The sequence below is a fragment of the Scatophagus argus genome, chromosome 2, assembly GCF_020382885.2.
Source record: "Scatophagus argus isolate fScaArg1 chromosome 2, fScaArg1.pri, whole genome shotgun sequence".
NCBI classification, from domain to species: domain Eukaryota; kingdom Metazoa; phylum Chordata; class Actinopteri; family Scatophagidae; genus Scatophagus; species Scatophagus argus.
The window spans coordinates 9,174,946-9,193,176 of record NC_058494.1 but is presented as its reverse complement, the minus strand read 5'-3'; the positions used below and the strand labels follow the sequence as shown (position 1 = coordinate 9,193,176).

At 40.2% G+C, this 18,231-nt stretch overlaps 1 protein-coding gene across 1 annotated transcript in view; it reads right to left on the bottom strand.

The window, feature by feature from the left end:
• Positions 1–16,613, bottom strand: part of gcgrb (glucagon receptor b) — a 35,596-nt gene extending 18,983 nt beyond the window's left edge. The window contains exon 1 of the mRNA XM_046406968.1: positions 16,318–16,613. The gene's annotated coding sequence lies outside the window, so the exon portion shown is untranslated. The remainder of the gene's footprint in view (positions 1–16,317) is intronic.
• Between the last annotated feature and the right edge of the window lie 1,618 nt (positions 16,614–18,231).

Here is an 18,231-nt window from a genome sequence, read left to right as displayed (position 1 = left end):
GGACAGGAGTTCCTGAACTATCAGCCCCTTATTGGATTTCACAGTCCATGAAAGCATGAGAATCCAGCAAAGATGATGTCATCTGTCCCAAAATCATTGTTTTCTGCCCATCACATCAGTAAAACAAAACTGATTGATGTGAAGACTTTGGCTACATCTGACTACTATTAGAGCTGCCATTTGAGATGCAGCAGTCTGGTTTGTGATTGTGGTTTGTTTGTGTCTGGTTTGTGTGGAAATCCAAAGATTTAGTCCCGATATCTAACACTGCTGGTGACTGGCACCTGAAATCTTAATAATTAAGTAGTGAGGGATAGAGGGTATGTGTTGTTTATATCACCTCTTGTGAATAGAAATAACTATTTTACATGCTGTTTACAAATATTGCACTTTTGTGCATATTTATTCAGCAGAGTTGCTGATTTCTGTTCACAGTAGATAAAAAGTTCCCTTCAAAACTAAACGGGAACGACACAGACAGTTGCTGGTCCATTCAGTTCCACTTCATCTTGAATGAATCCAATAAACACATTGCCGGTATCACCATAATTAATTCTACAAGCATTACTACATTACCACTACAACCAAACAAATTCTCTGTTCTCTCATCTCAGTCTGATGGGCTCTAACAGATAGTCTGTGTCAGTATGAAAAGTGAACAAAATTAAAAGAGGATTTTGATCCATTTTTCTGTCAGATGAGATACATTTCGGACTTAGTGAACAAACATAATTAGATAATTCTGTTCAAGTTAAATAGACCCATATGTGCCAGAGGCATCTGGAGACACAAAGCTTAATTTTTCTCTGTTTGTGTGTGTTTGCATTTGTGTGTGTGTGAGTGAGAGAGAGAGACAGAGAGAGACAGAGAGTGTGCATGTATTTGCATCCTGAAGGGACTGGCTCATAACTCAGCTGAGTTTGTTTGGTTGCAGTCTTAGTGTACTGCCTTTAAATCATATTAAAGATAATCAGATTTATTATGTTGCCTTCAGAGAAGTTCAGCTGTATAAAACTGTGTCACTCTATTTGTCTTGCTAAATTCAAGCCAATAATTCAAAGACTAAATGAGTCTCCTGCAAAGAAGTTTTGTAGGAAAATTATTAAACATGTGAAAATGATTAAATGTAAAATTACTGCAGAGCACGAGACATGTGGACCAACCAGTAATGTAGAGCACACGTTTATGTTTTCAAATCCACATTTACGGTCCAGACATGCCTCCAGTTTTCATGGATGTCAGACAGGGTCAGAGAGGAAGAAATGCAGCAGTGGTGAAACAAGTTCAATCCTGTTGTTTTATGAGCTGAGAGGATCAGGACAGTTAATGTAATAACAATTCAAGGGGAATCTATCCAAGAATAAGTGTGAGTGATGTCATTTCTAATCACTTTGGGAGCAGTAATTCAACTTTTTAAATGCATGCAATGTCATTCTGAGAAGCTTAAATTTGCTTATTAGAAAAGGCCCTCCTTTTATTTTATAGTGTGTCAAAGATTCCAGTGAAGTGAAGACTTCTCACATTTACAGGCTCACAGAATCCTGAAAGGGAGTTGCAGGTGTGTCATGCAGTGTTTGTAAAAGCCAGGTGGCTCTCCTAACTGTGATGACAGTGTAGAAAGACGTCTTCCCAGGCTAGAAAGGAATCAAAACTTAAAACAATTAAGCACCCACACAGGTGTTTTCAATTACTCTCTCTGATTAAAGCTGAGTACAGATTGAAGGTTGGCAGAGCTGTGTTTGGAGTTTGCTGAGGACATGTAGGAATAAACATTTTGCTTTGCCATACCAACAAAAGCATACCATTAACATCAATGGGAGCTCTGTTCTATGCAAGTGTCCTATAAAGATGTCAGTGTGACAGTGAGGTAGTCTGAAAAATACCAGGACCCTGAGACAGCAGAAGACTGAATGGAATTCATTTTATTAGTCACACCAGTGTTTTTCCTGACACGTCAAAATGTCTGCCGTTAAACCGACGAATAACGTTTTATGGCATGGTTACATTACACTTTTGTTGTGAGAACGTTCAGCCTCTTTTGCATTCGCTTGAATTAAAGCCCATACAACTGAAGGAATTCAAGTGTGCAGGTCCTGTGGGCTTGCAGCCAGAGTCTACTTTTGTTTTTACTTTTCTTTTTATTCAAAACAGCGACTGAGCAGTGTGTTTGGAAATGGAAAATTAATTTTACTAGACTAAAACTTGTTATTCTAATGTTGTGTTTTCACTTTGTTTTCTACAGTATTACTAGACAACAAACTGTAGCATTGTTCCCACAGTCTGCTCTCTGTGATTGTTCTGCTTACCCACATCAAAAACATGACATCACATTTTTTATTTTTTCTTTCTTTCTTTTTTTTTTTTTTTGGCTGAATGATCCTGCTTACCCTGACAGTGACAGAATATGCTGTCAAGTGTGTAACATCACATTCAACAGCTTCAGAGCTCCCAGAGCTCTAGTTAAGTCAAGCCCATTTTATGTATATTTATTTATATAGCCCAGAATCACACATCACAGCGTGCCTCAAAGGGCTTTACAATGTGTGCAGCATATCACGCCCTCTGTCCTTAGACTCTTCCTCTATTGTTGTCTCTTATGTGCCTGTTATGTTTACATTTGTACCATTAGGTGAATAGAGTTTAGGTAAAAAACTTTGTGATGAAGGTACAGGAATTTAATGCAGAATACACACTTTTAGACTGTGGCCCAGTCACCATAAGTGATCTCATTTCCATTTTGAACATCATGGCCCATCTGACAGAAATGCATCCTACACTTGACTCCCAACTGTTATTTCTTATGACCAACTGTTACGTTTTACCTTGTGCCACTGGCTGTGTCCTGGGCAGTCTTACTTCTGAAACTAAAGACTAAATTAGAAATATAACCCAGCGTGCTTCTACCCACTGGCTCGATCAGCCAATGTGCACTATGTGGAGGAGCTGCAAACATAAGGTGTTTGATGATAGGATGTCACCAAAGAGAGTTAAAGGGTTAATTTTGTGTGGCCAAATGTTCACATTTGTTCATGTGATGATTTTCATCCTAATCAACATTAGTAATGCATAAAGCCACAGGCCCAGGCTACACAGGCAAACAGTGGTGCACTTGCATAATTTCCGACAAGAGCCTCTAGACATGTTCTGTAGATAGACATGTAACCATGCATGCAACAAATAAATTAACAACCCTGCACACACACATATATAAAACCACACTTATCAAGCATAAAGTATCTGCGCAATGACTTATGTAGCATTCTAATACAATGTGTGACAGCATACGTACTGCAGTATATATGCTGAGATGGAGCTGAGGATCGAGAGTCAGATGATAGGGAATTGTGAGTATAATGGTATGCGGAAAAGCCCCAGAGAAAACAAGAGGAGAGGACTATATGTTCTCTATGATCTGAAAGAGAGCAATACTGCAGAGCTCTCCATTAAATCTCAGCATGGGGAGCACCAGTAGCATTATAAGCGCTATACAGCAATTGCCATGCCAGTTACATGATGTGATTTATGCTTTAAGTAAACCGGCTTAGTATACAAGGAGTTTGAAAGGCCGTTGTTTTATCCATTTTTAAAAACAACCAATTTTTAAAAAATGGATAAAACAGTGTGTGCTACTAATGTGCTATTATATGAAATGCAATCATTAATACATTCAGCAAACTAGCTTACTACCCACAGTAGTAACCTATCATTAAATCCAAGGTCAAGGAGCTTCATTATTATCTAGCACTGCTTAAGTTATTCTGTAGGGGATAAAACTCATAAAAGGCCCAGTCATGACTGGAACCTCCAGTGTGTAGTATTTCCTGTCTGAGTGGAATCCACTTCTGGATGCCATCCAAGTTCAGGCTAGCCTTAACAGCTCTGTCCTGCCCTTTATTGTATTCAAGAAAATTTACACTCCATCAACATCACCAACTTCGATACGCAAGGTAACATTACATTAACCAAACCTATGGTTTTAGTTATCATCCTCAAGATACAATGACCTTTTTACCTGGCATGGTGTCATGTATGTGGCAAGTGTATGTTCACAACCCTTTTACAGGTGTTTTGTTTCAAGCAAGTCAGGAGACTGTGTTTTCTGCAAACTCACTGGGTTAACACTATTTTAATTACCGTAATTTCCGGACTATAAGCCGCTACTTTTTTCACACGCTTTGAACCCTGCGGCTTAAACAAAGATGCGGCTAATTTATGGATTTTGCCTGAAGACGAAAGTGACATTGAGAACGACAAGAAAAGAGAGACTGACAACGTGGACACCTGTGGCTTAAAGACAATTGCAGCCTATATATTTACAAGTTTTTTTTTTCTTTTTAAATTTAGTGGGTGTGGTTTATATTCAGGTGCGGTCAATATTCCGGAAATTAGGGTAATTTATTTATTGCTTTGTATGTATTGTCCTTTATATAAATACTGTTTTAAAACGTGTTGTTATCAAGAAATCATTGCACAAGAGAGATCATTGCTGAATTGTCTTCCCTGTTTAAAAGTTTACAGGTACTATAGTCAATGTGTGCTCCTGACATCATTTTATCTGGCAAAATTGTTGTTCACCAAGAATGATGTTTTAAGTGAGTGTCACAGCTGGTCTGTTCAATCCTGTTGTTCCTTTCATAATCCCCGTGTGCTGCTCACTCTCTCCTTTCCAAGCTTCATCCCACTGTCCATTGTCAATGGATCTGCTCCACAGAGGTTCAGCAAGTAAAGTATGACAAACCTGCTACTGCACACAAATATTTACACTCAACAGGCTTAGTGTGTGTCTGAGGGTGTGGGTGTTGTGTAGTAAAAGTTGTGTTAATTGCATATATAGAGCTACTTGTAAAAAGCCAGACTTTGTGTGTGTGCATGCAGTGCGGCGCATTGATACGTGACAATAAATTCAAGGAGTAATGCTTTGTCAACAACGCCAATCAGGGTGGATCAAAAACAGACAGACTTGACACCAAATAGTCCAAACACCAAACAAAGTTTACTGCTGTATGTGTGTGTGCGTGCGTGCGTGCGTGTGTGTGTGTGTGTGTGTGCGCGCGCGCGTGCATGTGTGTGTGTGTGTGTGTGTGTGTGTGTGCGTGTGAGACAGAGAGAGAGAGAGAGAGATAGGGTGACAAGTTTCTGATAGAAAACCAAATGTGGCAGTTGTGAATGACATCCCTCTCCTTTGCTGAGAAGCACACAGTATTACAAACATGAATAAGAAAATAATTAAACCAGAGAGTCCCTGTGGACGCTTGTTGGCGTATTATAATAGATGTCACAGCATTGTGGCATCAACATCAGAACAGAAGAGCTGAAATGCACAGCTTCATTAAGATATAGCATAATTCCTCAGCCATCTACCCAACCAGCCTAAGGCTCTTTCTGTCATGAGATTAAGAAGGAAGAATATTCATCCATCCATCCATCCATCCATTTTCTATACCGCTTATCCGTCAGGGTCGCGGGGGGGCTGGAGCCTATCCCAGCTGACTACAGGCGAGAGGCGGGGTACACCCTGGACTGATCGCCAGTCAATCGCAGGGCCAACACACAAAGACAGACAACCACACACTCTCACACTCACACCTAGGGGCAATTTAGAGTAGCCAATTAACCTAATGTGCATGTTTTTGGTATTGTGGGAGGAAGCCGGAGTACCCGGAGAAAACCCACGCAGGCACAGGGAGAACATGCAAACTCCACATAGAAGGGCCCAGACCGGGATTCAAACCTGGGACCCTCTTGCTATGAGGCGACAGTGCTAACCACTGCACCACCGTGCCGCCCCAGAAGGAAGAATATATGAAAGAAAATCAGTAATAGAGAGAAAAAGAAAGGGGATAAACACAAAGCAATGAATACACAAGTGTGCACACAGACACACACAAATAAAATGAAGAGGGACTGAGAGACAAGAGACACTGATCTTCAGTCAGCAGCGGAAGTCTTCAACTGCAGAGAGTTCACTGGTACTGAATCATCTCTTCTACACAGTGAGGTTTCAAACCGTCTTTGTTTACTTTGCATTTAAAAAAGTATATACTGTAAATCCCTTTATTATTTTATGATGTAATCATCTTGGAAGAAGCAAAGACTTATACATACTGGACAGTATTTGATTTTTAACCTTCATTACCATGTCATATATACCAAATGTGAAGCTATAAAATAAGAAATAAGAATCAAAAGGATAAAATATTAATAGTAACAGTATATTTTAGTTAAAAAATAAAACAGAAAATAATGAAGAACTTATGTACTAATGTCATCCTGTATTTCTGCATTGTGCAAAAAACTGTCTCCTCCACTCTTATTATAATATAAAACTTTTTTTGTAATAACAAAAATGCAATTTCAGTTGTAAAAATTAAGTCACCAAGCTGGGATAGGCTCCAGCTCCCCCGCGACCCTGACGGATAAGCGGTATAGAAAATGGATGGATGGAAATTAAGTCACCAGATATGCTTTGGAGGAGGAAACTGTCCAAGACCTCAGAACAGCTAGAGAAGCAGAGAAACAGCCTGGACAGCAGGACTACAATAAAGAAACTCATTAGCATAGAGTAGGATTTCTTAAACTGGCATTTCCATTATGTTGTTACTGTCACTGTTACAGTGTTTGCATACCGTAATATTTCTGCATAATTAGTGTTACTCAGGTTTCAGACATACTCTCATCTGCTGTTTCATCATACTAAATTGCATGTGGGTAAGAAATCCAACACGTCATCCAATACAGCATGTAAAAGCTCAGTACCCAACCCTTGTGATAGTTGCAACACATGATAAAATGTTAGTGTCAGTGATAAAAGTTATAAAATTCTCCTTTCTAATATTATCAACCCCTGTGCTGAGAGCAAGAACAAGAACCTCTCTAGCCTTTTTTTCACACATGGAACCAGCTACAGTACTACTAAAATATTGAGTTACGGTATGTTTGGGTTGCTGTGTCAGGCTGATGAGTTTTCAGGCTTGTTTTGGAATTGGATGATTGTTTATTTTCACAGCCTGATGCTGACCATGTCGTCTACGCTTGTGGGGCAGCTCACCTCTGCTTTAGTACTTTAGCTCTTTTATTGTTCTTGCAGAGTGAGAGCAACAAAAGCATTTAGTTAAAGCTGGTCAACGAACTGGATTTTGAAGACTTGAAAACCGATAATGACAAATGCTGCAAATTTCTGCTATTTATGGATGTGTTGATAAATGCCCTAGTATTACTGGACTGAGTACACAAGGTGTCATGGGAAAAGAAAAAATACCACTATCACGCTCTAGCTAGAGATAGCTTTTATCTAACTTAACTGTATTGTGGCTGGACTGACAAATGTCAGTATTGTGGACCACAATTGGTAAGAGACAACTCTGCTGCTGTGGAGGACCATGAAGGACTGTGTGCTGAGAAAGACGGAGAAGTAGAGCAGGTAGTCATAAAGTAACTGGTTGCTAAAAACTGAATACCGTCCACATTAAAGAGATGTAAACTGGTAAAAAGGACTGGATTGGTTATAATCTTTTGCACAGAGCAGGTAAATTAATGCACAGTGGAAATGAAAATTGCAAAAGAGATAATTTCTTTTTTAATATAAATATAGGCTGCACTGTCTGTAAAACCCCCTTCTGTAAAAAAGTAGTGCCAGGGCCTACAGTAATGTAGGGGCTTATGGTTGCTGTGACAGAAGAGGTTAATGCATGGTTACATTGGGGTCCTGTAATATTAAACACACAGGAGGACCTAGGAGATCTTTATCAGCCTCTTAATGCACCACATATTGGGTTCACAGCATATTGATCTGAGCTGTGCAGGCTCTCTCCACACTGATGACCTGATGATCATGACGATGGTCAGTTGTGCTGCTAAGGCTGGATGTACAGCCGATCTCAGCGAGACTGTTCTTTAGGTTGGGACTGAATGGGCAAAACCAGCATGACTGTTTCGCAATAGGCCTCAAATGTGATTTAGATTTGTAATTTGATGACTCATTGTTATTCAAGAATCGATATCCTTCCTGCTTTCTGTGTATTTTATTACTCACTACAGACCAGGATCTGTGGCCTTTCTTTAAAAAAAAAAAAAAATCATATGTAATGAAAACCTAACCGGAGCCTACAGCAGCAGCGATAGTGGGCATGAGAGTTTAATCTGCTCACATCTCAGGCATTCAGCAGACACCTAGAAACCCCTAAATATAAGGTTTATTGAGTATATGGGAGCCTGTTTTGTTTAATACAGATTTAGATTAATATTTTCAGTCTGCATCCCAAAGTATTGTCTTTGTATTCTATCATCCAAGCTCCATTCCTCTTTACACTTGATCCTCAGATGCAGTTTATACAACAGATACCAAATATAATCCACTTCCTCTCTTGTCCCTTCCTTTTTCCAATTCCCTGTTTTTGCTTGGCCACAGTTATCTATCCTGGATATAGGAATAAAAGTCAATATGAAAAGAAAAAATATCACCAGAATTCTGCCAGAAGAGAAGCGTAAACCTAACCAAACCATACTCATAGCTCTGTTTTAGTGTGATGATTGGTAACAGTTTTGGACAGCAGTGACAACTATTATCACATTGTCAATACGGGTGACAGATTCTAAATCTTTCAGGACAACAGTAGCAAATTATGTATCTTGTTGTTTAATTTTGAGGACTAGTTGCCCTGAGAAACCTCATGTGGTCTTCTGGCAATCAAATTTGAACAACAATACTAAGAAAGTCAATTACTATTCCAGTATTACTGCTTAGAAGAGTCATACTAGCAGCTTTGTGAGGCTAATGTCAGTATGCTGGCATAGTCTTAATGCTAACTGATGTTTAGCAGGTATAATGTTTACCATGTTCTTCATCTTTGTTTACTATGCTACCAAACATGTGCTACTTGCTAATGTAAAGTACAGTTGAGGCTAAACCAAAGTGATTTTTTTTTTTTTTTTTGCATGATTATGGCCCTATTAGAGAAATCAAGGAATCCCCAGAATCATTATGATTCATCCTGAGAGGAACAACAATGTGTGTAACACACTTCAGCTGTCCCAAGGAGAGCTGGGATATGGTTGTCGCAACAACAGGACAAATGACGACAGACGAGTAGCATGACTAAAACATTAGTTGGGACTTGATGAAAGAAGGGTGAGGGGGTAAGTGATACCTTCGAGGGCAAATGTTCACCCACACATGCACACACACACACACACACACACACACAGATGCATGCACCTTCATAGAATGTATCTGTACACACAGGTCAGACAAAACCACTTTCAGTGAAGCTCTGAAGGACATCAACGGTTTGCCAGTGTGATCTCAGAGCTGACAAGCCTGGACACGCCCTCAGTGATGTCTTTCATTCCTTAAATTGTGGCCATTTGTGAGTGCATGTGTGTGCGTGTGTGTGTGAGAAAGAGAGAGTGAGAGAGAGAGAGAGAGTGGGAGATAGCTAAAAAACATTTGCACCCACACAGTTTTGCAAAAGCATCTGGTGGTAGGTATTTGTGTGCGTTAATTAATGAGTGATGTTACTGTGAGTGGTGTAGTGAGTTTGTCAGATTTATGCATGGCAGGGAAAATGAAACAGCAGCAACAACAGAACGGTGTTGATGGTGTCAAAATGTCTCATTTGACTCGTTCAAGTGTCAGACAGACATTACAGACTAACCTCATCTATCTTTCACCTCCATTTCTCCTCTTGCTCTCCCTCCTCTTTCTCCTTCCTCCCAGCTGTGTATAGTAGATCACATTATATATTAGCTGCGCATGTATAATGGATCATCTTCACTTTGCTTTGCTCCCAGCATGTCTTTGGTTCATTTGCTGCACTTAGTAAAAACCTACACAAGGCTACTGCAGTGCTGTGGGAAAAGCTGTTTGCACATTCAGAGCAGGAAACCACTTGGTCAAAATTTAAACCAAATACTCACATTTTTACTACTACCAGAATGTTTAAATACTTGAATAATACTGCACACACTTAGGTTAAGAAACAATACTACTAATAATAATATCCTTTTCAACATTATTACTTGAATGCAACACAATTTATTCAATTCAAGATATTGTTCAGAAGTAAAAACTGCAAGTGAGGTAAACTGATAGCTTTCAGCATAGCACTGCCACAAGTGATCTTCTAGTGAAGCTAAGAAAGCTAAATTCTTCTTACTCTTAAAGGCACTCATGTCATTGCCCATCTCCTCATTGTCAAATCTATTTATGTTGACAAATCCAAATTCAGCTTTCAGCTCAGAGTGAACACGGATGGACACCAGCCTGGGACTGGACACAGTCTCAGAGGGATACCTTGAGACTCATTGGAGGTGATTTACAGCAACTCTGATGAGGACTATGACTCCAGGGATGAGAAGACACAGCAGGTGGAGACAGGAGAAAGGTGAAATGGCAGAAAAGCAAGAGAGAGTCGGGCAGCAGTGGGTGAAAACAGTGTGCAGAACCTGAATATGTTCTCATCTTACTCAGTAAATTAAGGATTATTTCAACTAAACCAGAGGTGACTGTGGAAAGACATGAAAGACATGCAAGACAGTTTTGCAGTTTAATTTGCTCGTGTCTCATTTGAATAAAGTGTGCTTTACATTGAGTTATCAAGGTGAAAATGATCATTTTAGCAGGGTAAAAGAAAGAAACTTGAGTTCAAAAGGTGTATCACCAGACAGGATAGGCATGGGCTAGCTAAGCTCTAGTCTTATACTAAGACTAGACATAGTCTAGTTTCTGGTGGTCAGGTATTCTATCCAGCACAAACGGTTCAGTGTGAAATATTGTGATAGTGCAGGGGTTAAAGGAAAGTCCAGAGGGTGAATTCAGAAAGAACGGATAAACAGATCACACACTTATGCACTCACAGACAGACACACATACAGTGTCCTGACTGGGTTGGGCAGAGATGGGAGAGGTTTAACGTTACACTTCAAGAAAGTGAGTGAGAAAATATAATAATAGGGAGATTAGGGCTGGGGCAATCTGAGAGTGGGAACTGCAGATGAAGTGGAAGAGTGTTGTGGAGATGGCTAATGTAGAGTGTTAGAATATAATGAAATAATGGAAAGGGAGAGGAGAAAAGACATACAGCAGAACAACAAAAGGAGTGTGTTGAACTGATGCCCTCATTAGACAGGGTGTAGTAAGGAGGGATTATTGCCCTTCGTGGGGGAAATGGGAGTGATAAGAGATTTCAAAGACGGACAGGAACACCGAACATCAGAAAGAGAAAGAGGGAGTGGTGGAGTAAGGCATGACGCAGGTACATAATTAATATGATGGACTGATTCAGGGTTTTAAATTTCACTGTCAGAGAAACTCACAGCGCAGCATGAAGACCAGATTAATCCAGATAACCATCAATGAACACAAGTGCAGGCTCATGAATAAACACCACAGTACAGATTTATGAACGCTAATAGCCGAGAGCACATTTTAAATTACGGTCTCTTGATGTGCTATCATTGGCTGTGAGTTAACAAGCTGTTTGCTGTACATCTAATGAAAGTGTCTGTACCATGAAAGTCAGATAACAGGAAATAGTGATGCTGCTCACTTTACTCTCCTGAGTAATTCCATAAAGCATATTAATTTTTAAAAGCGCAGTATCCCAAAGAAAGATGTCTCTACTTAACAAGTCTTCACGAGTTATGCCAGCTTTAAAGTCCAGTGCCAAAGGTAGTCGGAGGGCAAAAATGTAGATGGTCAGAGTGGTGGTTTGGAGCTTAACAGGAGATTGCAACTGGTGTCCCACTGTACACCTGCAGATTCTCTAGGAAGTGGAAGAGACCCAAAAAGAGCTACGAGAGAGTGTATATTAGACTTCATGTGGTCAGAAACACAACTCCAGATGAAAAACAATGTTGTTCCAAGACTGTCACATGTGTAAATAAGCAACAGCTGCAACTGCTAACAAATCATCCAAATCAAATTAAACCTGCAGGGCAGAACTTTTGTCTCCCCTTTTTGACAGTGAGAGTAATTACAACAAACACTGCTGATGTCCTTATGGTGCTATAGACTCCCACTCCTATTTGCTGTAGCCTACTTCCTTCTCCCCCTTTCAGCTCTGGCAAACTCTTCTTAGTTCATTGACATATAATGTGTTGCTGCCAGTTCACCAATGCAGGTTCTTATGCAGCAGTGATGCAATATATGGATAAATATGTGACTCTATAACACAGCTGCCAATGAAATGTGTTTTTATTTGCAATAAGATCAGCGATGGGCGGCATGGTGGTGCAGTGGTTAGCACTGTCGCCTCTTAGCAACAGGGTTCCAGGTTTGAATCCCAGTCTGGGCCCTTCTATGTGGAGTTTGCATGTTCTCCCTGTGCCTGCGTGGGTTTTCTCCGGGTACTCCGGCTTCCTCCCACAATCCCAAAAACATGCACATTAGGCTAATTGGCTACTCTACATTACCCCTAGTTGTGAGAGTGAGAGTTTGTTAGATAATAGATGGATGGATGGATGGATGGTCAGCTACCAGCAGCAGTGGAAGAAGTACTCAGATCTTTTACTTAAACAACAGTACCAATACCACAGTGCAGAATATATTGTGGAGCATGATTTGTGCGATTTGTGCATGCAGTGCGTGTCGTTGTCCAGCACAACAGAGAGAAAGCGCAGAGAAAGCTCAGCGATTTAATGCGTCTGAAAGGTGCACAGCCGCATGTCCCACTGACCTGCAGTCATTTCCTGGATTAATTAGCCACAGGGGTGTCTCACACTAATGACATCAGCATCAGACTGGGTAGATTAATGAATGTGTTTTTCACTGACAGATAAAATGTTTAACCAGGCAGAGGCAATCTGCGTCTACTGTGCTCTGAATTTATTTGTGTGTGTATGTGTGTGTGTATGTGTGTGCATGTGTGTGTGTGTGTTGTGTGTGTGTGTGTGCGTGTGCATGTTTGCATGACCACAGCATGCGTCAGAAACCAGCCTGGGTCAATGTTGATTAAATAAACAACTGTGTTTATAGAGCAGAACTCCTCTCAACAGGCATGCATAAAAAACATACACACCGACACAACACACCCGCCAACGTTCCACGCAGTCACGCCATTTTGTTTACGTCACTCAAGACGAAGACCCTACCAAACGCCGTGGCTTCTTCAGATAACTCTTAATGAAGTTGGGCAGCAACAGCGTGTGTGTTGTTTTTTTTTCCTTACAAAAATAAATACTTAAATGAATAAAAACACAGGCATTAAATTATTTTTGTAAAAGGACAGTAAAGAGTGTAGCACTTTGGATGCAAAGACAAAATGAGACAAAAAAATGTGTGTGTTGTGTTTACATGTGTGTGTTGCTGTTGCAAGAGAGAGTGACTAATGTGAGGCTCCTTGCATAATCACTCACTCTGTATACCTCAACCGACCCTAATGAATAATTAACAGAGAGATCAAGTAGAGGAGTCGACAAAAGAAAATATACATGAAATATGCAAGGCTGGCTTTCACATAAACCTCCCTCTCTTTCTGAGTGTGTTCAAAATGTTGAAGTTTCCAGAGAAAATATAAACTATTGTATCAGCAATATGTATTACATCTCCTTCTCATTCACGAAGCCAAGTGATTCCACGCAGAAAATATGTGCTTCAGTGCAACTTAAGTCCATGCACTAGTATTGCACAGTATTTGACCATTAAGTGTGACAAACCGGTTGCACATTTAACCTTCATCTTCCTCTTTAGTGCTCACTGGCAGTTGATAAAGCAGCTTTGAGGTGCATCACCACCACCAGAAAGATGAAAAACCTTCAGATTATTTTAGCTTTCTTTTTAAAAACGAATAAACTAACATATAAACAAATATATAAATAAATGAATGTCACAGTATGCCTTTCCTGCTGCTTTCCCCAAGAGATCTGACAATGAAAAGTGATGGTGTTTTTGCCTTCTTAAGAATCTGAAGACATTTAAAGGCATTTTGTGCAACAGCTGTCAGCGGCTGTTTGGAAACACACCAATAATCCATTCTGGACTACAGCATTCTTCGGATTCTTTATGAACCCCGTAAACAGATGTATGGCATTCTTATTTCAGACTTACTTTTAATGCATTTATTTTAACATAACTGTGTGGAGACCCCACCGGTCCTGACTGGACACCTCAAGTCGTTGTGTGTTGTGGTAGTGATCTGATGTTTTTTATTCTTTGGCCATTCAGTGGTATATTTCAGCCATGGCAGTTTTTATACTGCATTACATTGTGACAAGGGTGTTGTTCACACTCTGAAAATGTGTCTCATTGAATTTCATTAAGCTGGAAGTACATTAGAAGAAAATGGTCTGATATATTAACAGACCGGGTGTCATCAGTCAAAGCTATCATTTTTTTCCAAACAATGCCCCCGCCAGGCTCCATCCACACTCCTACTGAATGAGTCTTGCTCAGTCTTGTTTTACAACAACCTTCTGTCTTTGACTGTGTATTGATTGAAAAAAGTTTAGCCATTCAAACCTTGAGCTTTTCACAACAGTGATCGTGCAAGGAGGAAGAAGTTAATGGAAAAAAGACATTAGCTTACTTTGTTTGCTTTCAGGTTTGAAGACCAGCGACTGTGAATCAATATCTGTCCTTTGTAAACGTTCCCTGTATGTACGCCGGTCCATCCTGACCAGGTAAATCAAATCTCTGGCCATCATACCATTACAAAAGAGTGGTCTGATGTCTGGGGAGACCACGGAGCCCTGAGGCAGGACAACTTATGATATTACTTCTTGGGAAGTAGATAAAAATACAATAGAGGAGAGTGAAAGGACACAGAGTGAGACAAAAAACTCAGTCTTTTAGAAACCGGGTGCCAACTTGGGGGCAGAAGTGCAAACCTAGTGGACCGGAGCATAATCTGGAAATCAGACTGGATCATGGGATGAATGCACTGCAGTTAGGATAGGCTTCAGTAATGGCCAATCAAATCAGCCTCTCTCATCCACTTTTAAAGTCGAAGACAGTCGTAAAGTGAGAGTCCTGGTCAGCTTCTCTGGAGAAGCTTGTCAGTGAGGGTCGGCGTTTAAATTTTGTTTATTGCGATCACGCAGGACTGAAAGCAACGTTTAGTTTGATTCTCAGTTAATCTGCTGATTGCTTCTTCATTCATTGTTTCATTTGCAAAAAAAAGCCAGAAAGCAGTGAAAAATGCATTTTCCCACAGCTGAGAATGATATGTTAAGACATTCAGTTTACTGTTACATATTACAAAAAGTTCAGCAAAACAATACATTTGTGAAGCTGAAATGAATACTTGACATTTTAGCATGAAAAATGACATAATACTGCTGATTCAAACTGCTGATATAGAAAATATAAAAAATTCAAATGCATCTTTGACTTTGTTTAATGTGTGTTTTATCTCTTTTTGGCAAATGAATTACCCTCAAATATTACAGCGTTGCAGTTGCCTCAGGCTACAACAATTTTTCACTGCAGATGTCATATGTAAGTAGCAAAATAAATGAATTGTCTAAAACCTGCTGATTCTAGATGATTTCACAGCACAGTGATCATAAGACAGCACCAAACTTTTACGGTACAAGAAACGGAAATATTTGCTCCAGTTTCATGTGAGAGCTGTGCCGTAACAAATTAACCATACAAGAATCATATCAGAATCAAACAAAATTAAATATTTACCCCTAACATGTAGGCCAATCAGTTTTCCTACTTTCTGCAGCACTTCTTATCACTCAACCCACCCGCATCTTATCAGTTTATTTGGGGCCACAGGAATAACAAAACCACAGAGAGAGAGAGAGAGAGATGGAAAGAGGGAGCAAACAGCCAGAGATTTTTATCACCCTCCAAACTTTATGACTCTCACTGATCATGAGCAAACAAGCTGTAACACCTCATCCAGTGTCTCATCGTCTTACATCAATCTGCCCTGCTGATAATGCAGATTAAAACACGACAGACCAGTTTTTGAAAGCAGAGGCGGTAGGCTTTATCTGAACCATGTTCTCTGGTTCCTTCGTCGTGATAAGCGCAAAGAGGCACACACACACACAACATTTGAACATAAAAAGTGACAGCGGCCTGTTTGTGAACAAGGATACAAGGACAATGAGGTGATCCATCAAGTTATTGATGGTAGCGTAAACCTCTTGAAACACCTCAGAAAGTTGAGGCTGCGCTCTCCTCCACAGTGAAACACTGTTTAGATCACAGGGACAATAAAACAGCATCAACTCCACGCTTCATCAGCAGCACAGCCAATCTGGCAACCGACACTCTGCTCTTGTGAAGTTTAGAGAGGGATGGGACAGACACTAGTGTAGAGTAAACAGATGAACAGCGCGAACATCAATAAAACGCTTTCTTACCAGACCTCCTCTTGCGCCCCTGGCACCCCCACACCGCCCGCTGCTCATCTCCCGGCCCGGTCCATCACTGCAAGGGGCTACGGTCCAGAGAGCACCGCCAACACATCACCGAGGCCAAACACAGAGAAATGACAGAAAGAAAGAAAGAAAGAAAAAAGAAAGAAAGGAAGGAAGACTGGACTTGTTCTTTGAGCGTGTCCAGCTAGGCTTCTGTCAAGGCTTACTTTCTTTTTTTGTTTAGTTTAGTTTTGTTTGTTTTGGGGTTTTTTTCTCTATTTCTATTATAATTAAATCTCGCTCCTGTTGCAGTGGTCTGAAGTGCTTCGGAATGACTGAGGTGCGCGCTCCGCGGTTGGTGCTCAGCGGTCCCGACATCTGTCAAACCGCTGAGAATATGGAGGGCAACTTCCGCTGGAAAGTTTCAAAATACAATTCAATGGGGTGGACGTGTTGAAACGCACAGTCAAAATCTACGAGTGTGTATCTATGTGTGTGTGTGTGTGAGAGAGAGAGTTATTGAAAGTCTCAGTTTAGATACAATATAGGTGTTCTACCATATAAAGACCAAAATTTTACTTTTTTATTCCTGTGGTGATATCAGACAGTTGTAATGATATCAGTGACACACAGCAAACACAAAATGATATTTTTTCAGTGTTAAAGTAGCACTGCTGGATTATATTATGCTGTGTAAATCTGAATAATTGTATGACAAATTAGCAGAAGAAGGCCTGTCAAACAGTACAGGGGCAAAAGAAGATGTAAATGATTTAATATAATAGGACAAACTGACCCGTGTCCAGTTGCTATTCACGTTCAAAGTTTCCATTTGAAAATTGATTTTGCAGCTACCACCAAGATCTGCAGCTGGGGCAGCTCCACTCTATAGGCCCAAATGTTCACCACTGTATGTGAAGTTTAATTGAGATTGAACCTAAAACTGACGCAAAAATGTATCAATAAACTATAGAGAGTCACCTATGTATGTACCTATGTAGCCTATACAATATTCCCGGGTGTAAACATGCATCATAAGTGCTACAGTCTATATGTTTACTTAGTTTGTAGTTGAATTGGTGGAGACAGTGAATCACTCAAATGTTCATGTGCTTTTGGCATTATTATCATTGGCACATGTATTAAGAAATAAAACAGTGAAAAGATGTTTAACAATCCAAATGACTGAGCACAAACCAGGAAGAGCGCCAAATAAAAGCTAGTCCAGATTAGTTCACAGCACAGGAATGTAAAACCCCTGCAGCACCACACCTGAATTTGGTTGAACCGGAGCTCTAAGTCTAATCTTGGTAAGACATGGCAGAGGTACTTTTCTGTTTCTTTCATGTTAATCTTTATTTAGGCAGAGAACTTTCATTAAGAGCTCATCTCGATTCCCAGAGTTATACACACTTGACACCTAGAAGCTGTTTGGCCACCAAGCAGCTCCACTGGAGGCGGTTGGTGGCAGCTGGAGCCTTGCAACCTTCAACAAATCTCTTCATTGTGTTTTCACGTCTTTATTTTGAAATATAATTCTTTCAATTTCCGGTAAGATTATTCCTGGATGTGGTTAACTTTACGCCGGCAGTTGCTTATGAGAATCAGTCATTGAAAATGTTTCCTTTGTGAGTCATAGAAGCCAATGTGGGACAGTCTAAAGGAATTTTATTGAAAGAGATAAAACTGTCGGCTTTTATTTCTTGACATTTTAAAGGACAATTCAGTTCTTCCATGACGATCAATAGCCGTGAAGGAAAAAGATACACAGATGGCACTTGGAGGAGGACCAGGGGTCATTGAAAGGTCACTCTTAGGCAGGTGCGATCTGTACTCAGCGGCAGGTCAGCAGAATCAGGAAAACACTATTTGGTGAATGAGTAATGTGCTCAAATCTGTCTTAGCCTGTCGTTAGTT